The following is a 15,421-nucleotide window of genomic DNA, read 5'->3' on the forward strand; positions in this document are numbered from 1 at the left end:
AGTCTCTGCCCTGGCATTAGTCCAAGTCTGAGTGCCCTTTACCGTGGCTACCGCCAACAGTTGGCATCCGGCTAAAGCTTCTCGCTTTGTTTGAGTTGGGACTAATTCATGTGTGCGTTAGCCTCCTTTCCAGCCCGCCCTTGTTTTATTGCAGCAATCTCAGTTACCAATGAGCCCGCCTTCTCCACAGACAGGAGACCACGCGTTAGCCGCTGCTCATTTGCTGGGTCTTCCTCCAGCAGATCAATCATTGGTCGAGCCAAACTGGAGCCTTGAACAGTGGTAGTAGTGAGAGGAGGTGGAACGGTGCCCAAGGCTTCCCGAGATCTCTCTGTCCCTCTCACTGTGAGAGCTGCACTGGTACCACATGTGGGCACTGTGCTCCAGAACTGATGATGCTGCACAGCCATACCAAAGAGCGCTGAAGTATTTGTGACAGTTTTCCCACGGAAGTTGGAGAGAGGTCGAGATCCCACTCGAACATATTTCTAACAAAAAAAAAACACCGTTGACAAGGCTGAGGCTGTTCTAAACGTGAAGAAATGAGAAAGAGGGAACAATAGGCACATTAGAGGCAAGGATTCAAAATCTGTGGGGTGTGCAGAGTGTTCAGCTGACGAGAAGTCGGCCAGGCGACACAAAAACGCTTCACTCGGATGTAAATCTGATTGGATTGAAAGACACTAATTCCCTGCCATCGATTTGCACGATTTGTGTTTGTTCATCTCTTGCCTGTTTGACGCGCCGAATTGAAAACGTTGGAAGCTTAAAGTGCAAGAAAAATAAATAGTGTCCACCAATAGCAGAAGTTTCTTTTTATTCATGGCGGGATTTGTTCTTAAATAGAGATTAAGTGGGAACAATGATGCCCTCCCTTCAATAATTGATATACATAACAGGAAATTAAACCCTACCGCATGTTACCTGCACTGAAATGACCTTGTGTAATTGCCCTGCTCACAATTTATGGCCTTCAGAAGTTTATTGTTTTCTATTTCATCACATAGCATCTGGTTTTGATTTCGTGGCGCTGAAGGTCTTGTGCCTTTCTTACGTTTCATTCGTTGAAGCGAAATGTCTTGTACACCGTTTTGCCATTAGCGAACAATAAAGGTTGCCTTTTGCCATTGTCCAGTGTGCAGACTCTGCAGACTGCTGTATCTGTGCACAACGAGCAAATTCTTTTGAATTATAATAGCAGCTTTATCTGTTCATATCACGTAAAGGGAAGTCAGGTTCTGGGGGAAAAAAATCACATTCTGGGAAAGCAGTGGTTAACAAGCAGGTGTCCAGGTGAGGAGTTCTTTCTCTCAAGGCTATCCTGTGTGGTCTCTTGTTTGCTGCTGGACTAAGGCAGAGATGAATGATACATTGAGCCTTTATTTCCAAAACAAATCGCAATATTGTTTTCATCTTGGCAATGAAAGAAAACTGTGGTCCAACCTAGGATATTTGACTCAAGCACGCTTTTTATTGTAACTTCCAGTGATGATGAAAAGAAGTTCTAGACATGGTCTGCTGCACATTAAGGATATCACAAAACACAAATCTAACTTGATAAAGCACATTTCTGTAGATTTCTGCACAACTAATGTATGATTTTATTTACAGTTAAAAGTACAAATGTACGGCAATGATATTGGCCCCTTATAAATAAATTCCTTTGTCTCTGATATTTACATAGGGTTCCAGCTCATTTTGTTTTGATCTGAGGTATAATAATTCAAATTGTGTCTGATTTTTTTTATTTTGATGTAGGCTTGAACTTTCCTTTCAAAGGATAATTTAATTAATGTAAACTCCAATAATCTAGTTATTCCTGCTAACAAAATAAAGTTTGAAAGGTACCTCTTTGTTGGCCACAACAATCATGGGATCTTTCAGCAATGGCTTTGAAACTACCTTATACTGAGTTCAGAATACTCTTTGCTGCTGGTGGGTGGATATGATGGGTGGGTAATCTGAAGAAAGTCTGCATTCTCTCCTATGACAAGTTACTGAAAATACCCTATTCTCCAATACTCATTACCTGCGACACGATTTTCACTTTGTTGTCCATCATAAAATAGACAGTTTAGGCTTCCAGAGATGTTTTCATTGGGTAGCAATGCAAAGTTGTTTATTAAGAATGAGCTCATCTTAAATATGACACAGTGATAAATTTTAGAACGACTGTATTCAATTCTTTAAGCGCTTATGGAAGATTTTTGAAATGAATAAACTTTGTTTTTAAAGTTCACAGTTAATGATGCTCACATTTAGTTTAATAATATTGTATTTTGATCATTTCTGACTCCTACATAACATAAAATAATGGTATTCCATCAGTACTTTTGCCCATAACGTGTTACTGAACTATCATTTATAAAAGCATTACTGGTGAGTATAAAGGCCTATTCAGTTGATAAAGAGGGACAATGACAAACACAAATAAAATGGTATAGGATGATTAAGCTTGGAAAATATTTACAATCAAGTGTTTAACTTCCAGATCTCCATGTAGCTGGAGAGGGAATTAAGTTCTACTTTTGGTGTATTAACTGTGCATTACTTACTCTTAACTACTGATTTATTTCTCTACAAAGAGAGTTAATAATATCAATGTATGTCAATATTTATAGTGGATTAGTGAAGTTCTACTTTCAATAAGTAGATTGTCTTCCATCAATCAAATGTAGATAGCATGAGTTTGAAAGAATATAATTTGGTTGAAATATTTTACATCAGTCAGTAAAAACCTTGCACGTTAACATTTTAAATATTGAATGTCTTTTGGCACTTTCCTGTTTGTTAACAATAACAATTTGTATTCACATAGCATATTTAATATAATAAAACACCACAGAGACAAGTAAACCAAAATGTGACAGCAACCCACATAGGGAGATATTAGAGCAGATGACCAAAAGCTTTACCAGCTGGGTTTGACGAAATATTCTTAAAGGAGGAAAGTGGATTAGTGAGACAGTGAGTTAAAGAAGGGACAACCAGAGCTTGGAGACTTTGTCAGCTCAGGACACAGTGTCTGGTGGTGGAGATACTCAAGAGCCAGAATTAGAGTGTAGACAAATCAGAGGGGTGTGAGGCTGGAAGGTGATTGCTGAGATGGGGACAGGCAAGGCAAGGAAGGGATTTGAAAACACAGATGAGAATTTTAAAATTGAAAGCATTGTTAACCAGGAGCCAGTGTTGGTTACTGAGCACAAGAGTGATCAGTGAGAATAACATTTTGTACAAGTTAGAACACGGACAGCAGAAATTTGGATGATCTCACTTTTATGAAGGGTAGAATTTGAGAGTCTGGCCAGGAATGTATTAGAGTAGTCAACTCTGAAGTAACAAAAGCATGAATGGGTTTCAGCAACAGAAGAGCTGAGACAGTGCTGGAGATAGGTGGTAGGTGGGGAAATAGGTGATCTGAGTGACCATGTGGTTGAAAACTCTTCCCCAGGTCAAATAAGGCATCAAGATTGCAAACAGTCTCATTCAGGCTCAGACTGTTGTCAGGGAGAGGGATGGAATCATTGGTGAGGGAAGAAGATTACAGCAGGAGTTGAAGACAAATGGCTTCAATCTTTCCAATATTTAATCAGTGGAAATATTTGCTGATTGAGCATTGAATGTCAGATAAGCAGTCTGACAATTTAGAGACAGTGGGAGGTCAAAAACATCATGAGGTCGAGCTTGTAATGTACAAAGACATGCATTCAGCAGGTGTAAACAATACCAGCAGGAGTTACCTCTTTCCTGAAATGAAATCATTTTGTGTAAGACTGATAGAAAATTGAACAAATGTGCCCCAGTTGTGTGATGCTGAATCAAGAGATATGCAACTGTGGAATAATTTATAAGCATCAGGTTGAGAAATTTGACTTGCAGCATTAAGAACTATTTATCTACATTTGCTGATTGAAGTTTCCAAATCTACTTTTAATCAAGAAATGATTAGTTATCACATTTTTGAATATAACATTTATACAATAGTATCAAATATTATGACTGAGGATAAAAGTAAAATACAAAGATCAACAACCATGTTACTCATGTGTCCATAACATGTGAAACCTGAAACTTTCCATCCAGCTATTGGAGAGCTTTTTTTCTGACTGCCAAATTTGGATTTTTAAAAAGTTACGTCTAATACTGTACAAATTTAAAATGAATCAAGTTTGGATTTTTTTTGCTGTCTTTTCGTTTGCTACTGAATAAGTCCTTATGTTGCAATTTATAGGTGGTAGAATTATATGGTGCAGTATTATCACTTCTGTATAATCTACAATACTTTACAACTTCTGTTGCAACTTTTTCCTTTGCAAGACAAAAGTATTTTACCTTCAGCTAATGTGTTTCAGTTAAACTGGGTATATTAGCACCCGTTAAAATACATTCAAACTTCAGTATAAATTGCACTTGTAAACATGTTTTTTTGTATAAATATCCAGAACAATGACGTATTTGTCTTAAGTACTCTACAGGGACAACACTAATGTGATATGTAAATCCTAAGAAAAGTTAGATGGGAAACTGCCATTACAGTGTGCCACAGCTTTAAAGACAGGTGCACTTAAAGTCTTTATTAACCTTTCACCATTTGCCTTAGGCCACATGGGGACTTAACCAAATAATATATCCTTTAGAAGTTCACATAATGAGCAAAGAATTTTTTTCTCAATCATTAAAATGTAACTCAACCTTCCTATCTAGATAACACATCTCATTTAAAGCTGAGATTGTACTGATCTCTTTTATCATTGAAATTGATGATATAGTCCCCTGGATATTGTATTTAAGCACAAAATTATTAATTTTATTTTGCCTTAACTTTCCAAGACACAGTTGAGCCCTTTGTAATGCATTGTTTGAATCATAGAACAAATCAAGAGAGCCCACGTTATTCTAGTCTCCAAATTAGAACTTGCATATAAAAAAAAATGCCGTGAACAAAATAAATCTTCGATATTGTCAGGGAAGCCTAGTTTGTTTTGCGCTTTATAGGCTGGTAAGAGCTCTCAAGTGTAAATGCACTGTTCAGTCATTAAATGTTTCCCGTATAATGCATGCTACGCTGAATTGTACCACTTCACGAAACTCATGAAGAAATCTTTTAAACAATGTGATGGAACTATCTGAGTTGTTTTAGTAGACTCATATGATTGGATCTCAATTTCGTTTGGTAACGTAGTAATAATTATTGATTAGATATGGATTGTTCAAACAAAGAACACAATGAAGTAAGTTTCAATTTGTTCAAGATATTTAGAATCCATATTGTATATTGGCTGCTCAATAAAAATAACTGAGAATTTGTAGCTTACAAAAAGGCTTTGATTAATTTTGTTTTCTGAATGTTAATCATTTCCTTTTAAAAATAATTAGCATTACAGTTTTTAATCCTAGAGAAAGATAATTTCTTAATGCTGAATGTAATTGTTTAAAAGTTCACAGATGACATTCATTATAATATGTAATTTAAAGCAAGAGTCTTTTTTAGCTGTGCAGAATGGAAGTCAACACTAAAGTGTACATTAGATGGTGTTTATCTCAAAAAGGAAAGCATTCAGACCCCAAAACAGAAATTGCTGGAGAAACTCACCAGGCCTGGCAGTATTTATGGAGAGAAAACAGAGTTAATGTTCCTAGTCCAGTCACCCTTTCTGAAGTGTTAGCTCCACTTTCTCTCCGCAGATGCCATCAGACCCATTAAGTTTCTCTAGCAATTTCGGTTTTGCTTCATATTTTCAGCATCTCCAATTTTATGTTTTATTTAAGCATTCAGATCCTGCTAGACTATGGTTGTGAGCTTGACACCCAATTTAGTGCAGTCAACAGGAGGGCACCCACTTGCTCCATGCAATAGAAAATCCAAAGTCTATCCAATAAAGATGGAGGGTTACCCAGTCTATTTTCAACCCCAGATCCCCACAGGGGACCAATTTTCAAAATAAAATTGGTTGTTTTTGGTATCCAGACTATTTTTATGGCTAGCTTTTCCTGATGATGCTGACATTTGCCTATATTAAAACATGCCAAAAATGATGTTATATCGGCTCTTCACTTCTCTCAAAGTTTCTCGCTTTTCATTAAGCTACCAGTTCTCTTTAAAAATTTCTAACTAGACTTTGAAAGCCAATGAATGTGACTCCTCACATGCCTTTGACATGACTGTGTGTGAAATCTTTTAGGTGTGAGGATGTAGAAAAATGAGGGCAAAAAATTGTAAAGATTTTGGAGAACAAGTGGGGTTTCACAGATGACTGTGTTCAATATATCTTCACCACCTTGCTTTTGCTAATCTTGGTCAGCTGCCATCAAAGTTTACTATATAGAGGAAAGAAAAGTTTAATGACTTTTCTCTTTGTATTGCATGGGAAATGTGCTGTGCAAATGTCTAACCAGCAGTTGTTTTTAATACAGAAATGAAGGTGAAACACTTGGTGAAAGATAGAGAGCAATTGATTCTGAGTTGTTCTGGCCTCCTGCCCTTCAGTTTTTTGTGATTGGTACCTATTTCAAGTGATGGTTTCGGGAATGGTTAGAGAGAGTATGATGAAGATGGTGGAAATATGGTCCTTAAGGAAGGTATCCTTTACTGGAGACTATGTGTAAATGAGAAAGATAACAGATTCTTTTCAAAAGAGACTTCAATCCTGAGAGAAGTAAAAGCAGAGAAACACTTTCTTTGTGCAGTTACCTGAATGAACATGTTCCATCTATTGGTGTTTAATTTATTTCATTTGCTAATTTAAATTGATCACAATGACAGCAAGTTGCAGTTGAAAATCCTTTTTAGCTTGCTCCATCAACCATGATATGCATTTGCAGTTTCATTGGTATAATCTTGCTATTATGAGGAAAATGTCTTTCATTATTGAATGTTGCAGCTTAAACTTGCATTAATGCAAAACTACAAGCAATTGCTAAATTATGATGATCTAAAATAAAACTTCCAATGCACAGTGAATCTTTACACCATATAGAGGGTGCTTGAAATACAAAACTAATTTTATGCCTGCGTTCATCACTTATAAACTGCAGCAACCAATAACCTTTTGTATACTTCTTGGTTCCCCAATGACCTTTTCTAAAGATGCTTTTACATTCAAGTATAGGATTTCAAAACCCTGACCAGAAGTAAAATAGGTAAAGAGAATTTTGTTGGCTGAAATTGGTCATGAGATCAAGGCAACTAATTCACAGCAACCTGACAACAGTAGAACTGTGAAATCTGAGCTCAAATAGTAAAACAGATTCTTGACACAGTGATACGGTTTCCTGATGATTGTACATTGTAATTATATATTGGCCTCGCTGGAGTGAGAAATGTGCATTTTGTTGATGTTTAGAAAGTATTGCACATCTGTATCTAGTAAAACCACATAAGGTACTTTAAATCTATTCATGTGCATAGTATTGTTAAAAGTAAAGTAGAGATTTTTCATAAAGGCTTTCTTTTATGCAGATAAGTTCACTGTCAGCATCCTTATAAAGAGGTACCTCGATATGCTGAATTCAGCATTGTCATTAACATGTCAAAACTATAGAAGCATTTTCTGTTAGACAATCAATTGTTATATGTAACTTTTACTTAGATCCTTATTATGTCAGACTTAGGGAATCCACAAGTCAATTTCTCAAATAATGAAATCAGCACACAGTCTTCAAAATAAAATATATACTTTTTAAGTAGAATAAGTGGAAAACAGGATATTCAATGTTATATATATCTTTCAAAAGTGTCTTGTTATTAAACTACGTTGATGGCACTGTTTACTCAGACAACGTGTAGATTCATTTACAAGTGTCTTTACACCATTTGTTTTGTATTTTGTTTGTAATGTACCTTTTCTCTAGCTTTGAACGTCACCATTTTTATTAATGGTACTTAAATGAGCTTTAAATAGAATTTGTGTTTCTGCAAGGAGTGACTAACTTTATCATTTATTTTCCCTCTGCCAGCTGTATGTTGCAACAATTTTGATTGCTATTGCCTCAGCTGAAACTGTAATTGGTTTAGTAATCATAAATTAGAAAGGGAAAATTCCACTTGTACTTTTGATCCTCCTCATTATCTTGCATTCTTTGTTAGAGAATTCTCATGTATGGATCAACACACATAAATTCAGGCTCCTTTTCATCTCTTCTTCCCTCTTTTCTTTCTCTGCCATCTCAAAAATCAAGTGCAAGGAGCTTATGAATTCTTCATCAACAAAATCCTGTGTCGCAGACCTGTGTAGCAGACCTCACAAAATTTACTTCAGTAATCGTGGCTACTTTAGCACCCCATCTTATCTCAATTTGTCTACAACAAGATTGCCAAAACAGCAATGAATGAATGGCCAAATAATCTTAGGAGTGATATTAATTGAGAGATAATGCAGCCCATTGACTGTTATTTTTCATTGGATAATGCCATGTAACGTTTTCCAATTGCCTAAGGGAATATCTAAGGCTTTGGTTCAAAGTTTTGGCCAATAAAGGATATTTCTAACTGTACAGCAATCCCTCAGGACTGCTTTGAATTGTGCAAGGCTACATTATGTGCTCAAGTCTGAGGAGGGGTGAGAGGATTGTGACTGTGCTCAGGCTGACACCATCCACTTAATAGCTGTGGTTACTTTCCATGAACATTCAGGAGCATAGCTTACATTTGTCCAAGTTGCCGAAAGAAAAGAAAGCTTTCAAACCACTGCCAATAATCTTTTGAATAGACCTGTGCCAGATAACTGAAGGGGAACAAACTTACAGTGCAGTTATTGTTGGCAGTCCCCAGCTAAAAAGCAAATGTCTATAAAATCATAACATTGGAGCAGGATGTGAGACAATGCCCCCCCAAAAAAAGATGGCTGTCATTGTTGTACAAGTTTCTATTGTGAATTGAAATCTGTGTAAAACAGTTATAGCATAACATTTCTACATTAAAAACCCATGTTTGGACTTGGTTCTGTATATTAACTGTGGACAGGCTGTTAAAAAAATGACTATAGCATATATGAATTGATGGAAAAACTGCACTTACACTTCTCAAAAAGTGAAGAACATAGGATAATTCAGCTTGCAGATGACACTGTAAAATATGACGTAAAAGAGAAAAATATTATAAACATACAGTAATTTAGCCAAAGTTTGAAATAGAAGGATGAGTATACTCAAATCTTTATATCAGAAGTCGTGATAGCATTCATGCATTATTAAATAATTCATTATGTATGAAGTTAATCTTGCAAACTATTATATAAATGCAAGGCAAAAGCAGTGTTAGATCTAGAAATTACTTTAAAAAGTTACATTCTCAACATTTTCCAGAATCCAATCCTGCCTAGTACCTTGCATAATCAGTTGGATTCCACTCTACAGTATTTTCTGCAGCTTTCCACCAAGTTCACAACTAGATGTGAACAGCTGGCATATAAGTGAAGCTTGGGATGTGAAATCATCCAGCCTCCAGGTTACTTTCCAGTTCCACCACCTAAAACCTTTTCAGAGGTAAAATCAGGACCTGTCCTTCCTGGGGATGATCATCCTCTGTTACGTATTGCTCAAGAAGCTTTCCCAATCAGCTCTGAGTAAAATTATATTTGGCACTGTAGAATTGTTCCTGCTTGAATCACCCAGTTTGAGTTGCCACACTTCAGACAGGGTTCAGATATTAAAAAAGCCTTGGGCCGGGAGATAGGGAAAAAAATGCTAGAGCATTTTCATTTCTTTTAAATCTTTTGTCTTGTGCCTTGCCTTTCTAAACAACATTCAAACATTAAATTAATATGCATTGACATTTGAGAATAGATCATGGTAAGAAAATAAATGATAAAGTCATACAGTCAGAGATTTATATCATGGAAACAGGGCCTTCGACCCAACTTTTATGTGCTGGCAAGTTTTCACAATTAATCCAGTCCCATTTGCCTGCTTTTGGAACATATCCCTCCATACATATCCCATCCATGTACTTGTCCAAATGTTTCTTAAATGAGACATTTAAGGATAAGTCTAGCGATTAAGGCTTCTGAGTTTAACTGGCAGTTACAGGAGTTGGGAGGTCATATCACGGCTGTACAGGACATTGGTTAGGCCACTTTTGGAATATTGTGTGCAATGCTGGTCTCCTTCCTATTGGAAGGATGTTCTGAAAATTGAAAGAGTTCAGAAAAGATTTACAAGGATATTGCTAGGGTTGGAGGATTTGAGTTATAGGGAGAGGCTGAGTAGGCTGGGGCTTTTTTCCCTGGAGCATCAGAGGCTGAGGGGTGACCTTACAGAGGTTTATAAAATCATGATGGGCATGGATAGGGTAAATAGACAAGGTCTTTTCCCTGGGGTGGGGGAGTCCAGAACTAGAGGGCTTGCATTAAGGGGAGAGAGGAAAGATACAAAAAAGACCTAAGGTGCAGTTTTTTCACACAGAGAGTGGTGCATGCTTGGAATGAGCTACCAGAGGAAGTGGTGGAGGCTGATTTAGTTACAGCATTTAAAAGACATCTGGATGGGGTATATGAATAGGAAGGGTTTAGAGGGATGTGGGCCAAGTGCTGGCAAATGGGACTAGATTAGTTTAGGATATCTGGTTGGACCAAAGGGTCTGTTTCTGTGCTGTACATCTCTATGATTCTATGACTGTATAACTGTGAAGTGATACATTTACCGGTAAAAAATGAGAAAATGCAATATAAAACAGAAGTTACAATTCTAAAGGGAGTGCAGGAGTAGATGAAACTGGGGTCGACGTGTGCAAATCATTTAAAGTAGGACGGCAATTTGAGTAAGATATTAATAAGGTGTGTTAAGATCCTTTGTTTTATAATTAAAGACATAGAATACAAAAGCAAGAATGCTATGGTAAACCTTCACAGCACACTTGTTCAGCCTCAACTGGAAACTTGTGTACAAGTTTGGGCACCCTGTTCTACGAAGGATTCAAGGCATTAGAGTTGTGTTGACAATATAGGCAAGCATGATTCCAAGGATGTGGAATCTCAGTTATATGGATAAATTGGAGAAGCTGGATCTGTTCCATAGGAACATAGGGATTAAGAGTGGGAGTAGACAATTCAGTCCTTCAAGCCCGCTCCACCATTTAACATGATCATGGCTGATCTTATCCTGGTCTCAACTCCATTTTGTTGCCTGCTCCCCATAATCCTTTATCCTGCTTTTTCTCTTTTGAATATCTGCTTCTTTCTTGATTCTGCCTCTACGGCACTCTGGTGCAGTGAGTTCCACAGATTCACAACCCTCTGACGGATGTAGTTTCTCCTCATCACTGTTTAGAACCTATCTCCTCTCACTCTATATCTATAACCTTTTGTTCGAGGCTGTCCCACAAGGGGGAATATCTGTGCAATGTCCACCTTATCAATCCCCTTTAGTATTTTATATCCCTCAATCAGATCCCCCCTCATTCTTCTGAACTACAGCAAATACAAACCCAAGCTATTTGATTCCTCCTTGTACGATAGCCCTTTCATTCCTGGAATCAACCTGGTGAGCCTCAACTGAACTGCTTCCAGGGCCATTACATCATTCCTCAAGTAAAGAGACAAAAACTGGATACAGTATTCCAGGTGTGGTCACACTAATGCCTTATATAATTGTAACAACACTTCTTTTCTTTTATGAACCAATTCTTTGGCAATAAATGCCAGTATGCCATTTACCTTTCTTACGTATATCTACCCACTTTTTGTGATTCATACACAAAGTTGTCCTGATCTTTTTGTATTGATGCATTTTGAATCTGCTTTTGTTTTAAATCATAATTTGCCCTTTTATTTTTCTGACCAAAATGCACTTATCCACATTAAACTCCATCTGCCAGGTCCTGGCCCATTCTCAGAGTCTACCAATATCCATCTGTAAACTCTTTATCTTCTCATCAATGCCTGCTTTCCTACCTGTTTTACTACCGTGCCTGAATGTTGTTTTGTTATACTTTATTCTTGTTTGCAGGCCATTAAAAAATTGTAAGAAGTTGAGGACTGAGAACTGAACCCTGCCGCACCCCACTAGTTCCAGTTTGCCATCCAGAGAAGGACCCATTTATCCCAATCCTCTGCTTTCTGTCAGTCAGCCAATCCTCTGCCCAATCCAATCCTCTGTCCTTAACACCCTGGGATTGAACCTTCTAGGTCAGTCTTTTAGGCAGCACTTTGTTAAATGCCTTCTGGTAGTTGAGATAAAATGCATTGACTGGATCCTCATTATCCACCTTGCTGGTTATATCCTGAAACAACTCCAGCAGGTTTGTCAAACATGTCTTGCCTTCATGAAACCATGTTGACACTGGTGAATCGAGCTTTGTTTCTCTAAGCATTTAGTTATCTCCGTTTTAACAATTAACCCCCAATAATGTTCCTACTGCAGAGGTCAAGCTAACCGGTCTATAATTTCCTACTTTTGGCCTATCTCCTTTCTTGAATAATATTGTCACATTAGTATATTTCCAGTCCACTAGTACCTTTCCATAATCCAGGGAATTTTGGAAAATCATAACCATTCCATCACTGTCCCTGCTCCCTTGTCCTTTAATGCCCTAGGATACAGGCCATCAGGCCTCAGGGATTTAACTGCCTGTTATCCTATCAGTTTACTTAATACTTTCTTCCCAGTTACAGTAATTTCACCAAGTTCCTCTGTGGTATCTGCAGTTTTTGGGAAGAAATTATTATCTTGCACTGTGAAAATAGAGACAAAATGTAGTTTTAGTGCCTGGCTATTTTTCAGTTTCCCATTATTACCTCACTATTTTTTCCTCTAAAGTGCAGACATTTACTTTCACTATTCTCTTCCTTGAAGCTTTTCATATTAGTGCTTATGTTTTTTTGCTAGTTTCCTTTCATAGTTCATCTTAACTCTTTTGATTTTGTTTTTTAGTAATCCTTTGCTGACATTTAAAGTTCTACCAATCCTCCAGAGTGTCATTAATTTTTGCAGTAGTCGGTTCTGTTATAATGCGTGTTTCTTCAATGTGAATTGGTTTTAATGCAATTGCAGAATTTAGATCATTATTTGCAGAATGCCAACCTTCCTTACCTGCATTGCCTGTAATGTGAATCTGACTCAATTAGTTTAAATAGTGCAGCTATTGCACGATTGCATTATATCAGAGCCGACTGTATGTCAGTTTTTACGTTTAAATTGTCCTGGACATCCTAGTTAAGCCACGGATGATTTTCAGCTTTTTACAATTCCTCTTCCTCTTAGAAGTATATCTTAATTGAGAGGTATTTAGCTTCACCGTGCAGAAGAGAAGATTGAGGGGAGATTTGATAGACGTGTTCAAATCATGGGGTGTCTGGGCAGAATAGTTAGGGAGAAGCAGTTTCCATTCATGAAAGGGTTGAAAACGAGAGAACACTGTTTTGTGGTGAATGGCAAAAGAATCAAAGATACTTAATGGTAAGGTCCTAGAGAGTGTTGCTGAACAAAGAGACCTTGGAGTGCAGGTTCATAGCTCCTTGAAAGTGGAGTCGCAGGTAGATAGGATAGTGAAGAAGGCGTTTGGTATGCTTTCTTTTATTGGTCAGAGTATTGAGTACAGGAGTTGGGACATTATGTTGGGACATTATGTTGTGACTGTACGGGACATTGGTTAGGCCACTGTTGGAAAATTGTATGCAATTCTTGTCTCCTTCCTATCGGAAAGATGTTGTGAAACTTGAAACGGTTCAGAAAAGATTTACAAGGATGTTGCCAAGGTTGGAGGATTTGAGCTATAGGGAGAGGCTGAACAAGCTGGGGCTGTTTTCCCTGGAGCATTGGAGGCTGAGGGGTGACTTTATAGAGGTTTACAAAATTATGAGGGCCATGGATAGGATAAATAGACAAAATCTTTTCCCTGAGGTGGGGGAGTCCAGAACTAGAGGGCATAGGTTTAGGGTGAGAGGGGAAAGATATAAAAGATATAAAAGTTGCCCTAAGGGGCAACCTTTTCATGCAGAGGGTGGTACGTGTATGGAATGAGCTGCCAGAGGATGCGGTGGAAGCTGGTACAATTGCAACATTTAAGAGGCATTTGGATGGGTATATGAATAGGAAGGGTTTGGAGGGATATGGGCCGAGTGCTGGCAAGTGGGACAAGATTGAGTTGGGATATCTGGTCGGCATGGACAGGTTGGACTGAAGGGTCTGTTTCCATGCTGTACATCTCTATGACTCGATAACAAGACAGAAAACTTTTTTAGATAGCAACTGGTTAGAGTCTACAATGCACTATCTGAAAGTATGGTGGTTGCAGCTTCTACAGTGGCTTTCACAAGGGAACTGGGTATTTACCTGAGTAGTAAACTTTTGCAAAGTTATGGCGGAAAGATAGGGTAATGGACCTTGCTGAAATGTACTTGCAAAGAGCTGGTATGGATATGATGGGCTGAATGGCTTCCTTTTGTACTGTAACCATTCTATGTGCTTGTAGTATCTCTAGTACTAAAGCATAAAAAGTGATTAATGTTTAGTCAAAAATATGTTTGTTTTGAGTAAACCTTTAATTTCCAGGTCCTTGGAAAGGACCTCCCAAAGACAAAGTCAGATATTTGGTCACTGTCCAAACAGCAGAGAGCAAAATATTAAGTGGGAAGTGAGGTAGACATTTGACCTTACATGTGGTGATCTCTGCAAACAGCTCGAGGAAATTACTCCTCAGTCTGGACTGCATTGCAGGAACTAAACTGACATCGATATTTTGAGTGATGGCTGGTTTGTCATGGAAACTGCTCTTGAAATGAGCATATGCCAATAAAAATGATGGGATACATGGTTTTCTCATTATGTGGTGATGTAGAGTAATTCCTGTGCAGCCTGCTTGGGAAGCAAAGATCCATTTTAGGTTGAACCTTTATGTCCTTAATAGTGGTTAGGTAAAAAATTGAACTCATTACTGCTCATTTCTGAGGTGCCTTGAGTGCCTTTGGATTTCCAAAATGGAGTCTGCAACATGCTATAGATTAATGATCGTTATAGCATCCACAGTAAATATTGACAACAGTATGCAAAATTGGTAGATAATGACATTAGTCATCATGCAGCACGTGATTTGACACTGGCAGTTCCATTTTGGTGTTTAATATTCCAACTGAGGCTATCTCTTAAATATAGATAGCTGAAAATGTTCAGCAGAAAGAATGACCCTCTACAATGGCTAATTAACCACAATCAGAAACAGAATATAATTTAATTTAACTCTTACTTAATCAAGTCAAAATTATGAATTAATTTGAAAAACAACTCAATCCTACATCAGCTATTTTCAGATTATTGGCTGATGGATTCCTTCTGTATGTTTGTATGATTCCACTTTTGTTGCTTACAGTTTCAAGTTAACAAAGTTTACAAGGAGTGGATGAACTGCTGAAGAATTTTTCAATGCTGATTTCAAGATTTCTGCACAAATCAGTTGCTTCCAGACATGGGTATACTAGTAGGGAGTTCC

General features: G+C 37.6%; 1 protein-coding gene across 3 annotated transcripts in view; it reads left to right on the forward strand.

The window, feature by feature from the left end:
* The window catches only part of LOC122553558 (kinesin-like protein KIF26A), a 244,973-nt gene that overhangs the window by 4,161 nt on the left and 225,391 nt on the right, over positions 1 to 15,421 (forward strand). The gene's annotated exons all lie outside the window — the stretch shown is intronic.

The sequence above is a fragment of the Chiloscyllium plagiosum genome, unplaced genomic scaffold (genome assembly GCF_037043375.1).
Source record: "Chiloscyllium plagiosum isolate Xiang-an unplaced genomic scaffold, Cpla_swu_hap1 HiC_scaffold_8, whole genome shotgun sequence".
Lineage (NCBI taxonomy): Eukaryota > Metazoa > Chordata > Chondrichthyes > Orectolobiformes > Hemiscylliidae > Chiloscyllium > Chiloscyllium plagiosum.